Source organism: Orycteropus afer, unplaced genomic scaffold (genome assembly GCF_000298275.1).
Source record: "Orycteropus afer afer isolate SDZICR_OR568_19922 unplaced genomic scaffold, OryAfe1.0 scaffold00618, whole genome shotgun sequence".
NCBI lineage: Eukaryota > Metazoa > Chordata > Mammalia > Tubulidentata > Orycteropodidae > Orycteropus > Orycteropus afer.
In genome coordinates, this window is record NW_006922205.1 from 127,503 (window position 1) to 129,309 (window position 1,807).

Sequence of the window (1,807 nt, forward strand, 5' to 3'; positions counted from 1 at the left end):
TCTGTACCCTCTTGCCCTGGTGCTGCCCCTCCCCATATTGTTCCATAAAATTGTGAGAATACCGGAGCACGGGGTCTTTTGCTTAAGCCACTGACCTGGTAAGGGCAAAGACCCTAACTTAAGTTAGCTAATAAACTTTCCTATTGCATTTGCATTGTCGTGTGCTGGCATATTCCTCTCTGAGCATCTCCTTCATAACCTGGGCACAACATGTGTTAATATTTCCTGTGGATAAATTAGTAAAAGGAAAGATAAATTTGAGTTCATTCAGTAATACAAGTTTTTTGATGTAAACTATGCTAGAAAAGACTATGACCCTGTAGCTGGCAGACAAGGTTAAGAAACTGCAATGGTTCCTTCCCTTGTTGTTCCAGCTCTGAATAAACTGAAGAAACTTCTCAGCACTAGCAGTGCAGTTTCACATAAACCCAATTCAACACAGAGAAGTACTAGTAACTCGTAAGCTACAGTAGGTGTGGTAAAAATGAATCCTGGTGTGGGCAATGGGGATGACAAAGAAGATGAAATGATGTAGTAGGTCAATGTACTGAAGCTTACCATCAAAGACTTGGAGAAAGAGAGTTCTTCTTTGGAAAGCTAAGGAACACTGAATTGATTTTCCTGGAGAACGAGGGGGAAATGACCTTGTATTTCAGGGATTACAGATATTCTCTATGCCATAGATGAAAGCTTTGCAATATCTCATGAAGGGTGCCCACAGGAGGAACAAAAAAAATATATTAATAGCCTAGACCAGTAGTGCAACATCTGAATTCTTCATTCTCAATCATATGCTTAACTGTAAAGTACTCACTTTTACTAGTCTTAGAAGAATCATTTGTTTCTTTTCATAAGGAAAAATTATTTCTTAAACGATTTTGCAGAATTCTCATTTCCCCTAAATTTGAGTTAGGGCCTTTTACATTGTAGCAGAGCACTACTAACATCTAGTTGGCTCATCTAAAGAACAAAAAGTCTTACTATAAGGCCCACCATGTGGTTGTTGGAAGAATATGTCAGTAGAGAAATGTAAAGACTGAACTGTATTTTAAGCTAATGTGAAATTCTTGCAGAGAATGTTTCATAAATAAATGCCTTGGATACACAGAAAGATGGTGGCATGAGCAATAACACACCCTGAACCTCCACAACTACCATAGAAAAAAATAATACTGGGGAAAAAAAAAATCAAGAGTCACAGGATTCCCGACATCCAATAAAGGAAGGAGGACCAAAAGAAACACTCAATCAACTAAAAAGTAACATACGATCACACTCACTATCACAGAAGAGCTGAAGTTAGCAGAGCATTCTTATCTCACTCTGTCAAATATAACACAGCCATCTGGGGTGAGGTGCAAAGTTTCCAATTAGTCAGGCACTCGTGGAGGTACTGAGAGCAGAAAAGTCTCTGCACTCAGATCCAGAAAGGGCAAGTAGGCACAAGGGAAATCTGGTGCTGTATGTATCTTGGGAAAGAGCAGCATTCTGCATAGAAGGGGACCAGACCCTATTTGTAGCAAACTAAAAGACAGGGTAATTGAACTTATCAAGTTTCAAGAGAACAAGAGAAAACAAATATAAAAGCAAGCAAAACTAAATGGAACTATGGGACACAATTAAAATAACCAACATCAGAATTTTTCTTTTAATTCCAAAGAAGAGAATAATAAGAAAGGGAGAAAAAGAATTTTCTATGATATAATGACAAAGAATTTCTCAGGCTGCAAGTTGGGACCCAGTGAGAACTCAGTGGGCAGACAGGCTTGAGAACACAGACGCAGAAGGGCCCACCTTGACACACCAC

General features: G+C 39.0%; 1 pseudogene; it reads left to right on the top strand.

Annotated features, from left to right (window-relative positions):
- Positions 1-184: 184 nt before the first annotated feature.
- On the top strand, positions 185-760 carry LOC103210502 (annotated as a pseudogene).
- Positions 761-1,807: the final 1,047 nt, after the last annotated feature.